Consider the following 820-nt stretch of genomic DNA (forward strand, 5'->3'; position numbering starts at 1 on the left):
TTGACTTGCGTACCCATCCTGTGAATACTAGGCCACTGCGGGGCGGATCACTGCCTCACACCCCATCAATGATCACAGCTGTCATTTCCAGAACCTTTTCTGACAGCCACGGAGGAGAAGCAATCTCCATACGATGCACTTTGCATCGCTTTGCTGCTTTACTCGGTGTAATCACAAAGACTATCACCACATATCTTCTTTATTAACGCATTCACCAAAAATGGAAAAAAGCAAAGAAAGGAAAAGAAAACCCACCACTTTTGTCCATGAGCTTGAGGAGGAAAAGGGAAATGTCACACGACATTAATGATGCCTGAGCTCTGCGGGGCTAGTGTCATGTCAAGACTTGTAGTATCCAGTCTTCAGCCTCACCCCAGGGAGAGGGATTCAGCTCTGATACTTTCCAGTCGCCCTCTCCCATAATAAAGCCCCTCGGTAGGGACAGCAGAGCGACAAAACACAGGATATGGACAGTTAAAATTCAACTCAAGCCACTGCCGTCCCCAACAGTCCTCCCTCCCCCCGCGGAATATTTACCTAGACCCTTTAAAGCACTTAATTAATTCCCCAGCAGCTTCGCTGGAGACGTCTCAGGGCTCCCGAGACTCCATTACATAATAGCTTTTACAAAGTCTGTTCCCAGCTCGAGTGGAAGATGGATTCTCATCCAGCGTGCGGAGGCTCCAGGCATGTGCTTCCCTTTCCCGGGGTTCGGCCGGCGGCTGCCCCGCCGAGGCTGCAGCCATCGCCCCGGCCCCGAGCTTCGGGGGTCCCCGCCCACCACTCTCGAGACTCAAGTTGGCCCCCCTCCCATACACCC

This window comes from Carlito syrichta, unplaced genomic scaffold, assembly GCF_000164805.1.
Source record: "Carlito syrichta isolate Samal-C Ts95f unplaced genomic scaffold, Tarsius_syrichta-2.0.1 Scaffold311830, whole genome shotgun sequence".
Lineage (NCBI taxonomy): Eukaryota > Metazoa > Chordata > Mammalia > Primates > Tarsiidae > Carlito > Carlito syrichta.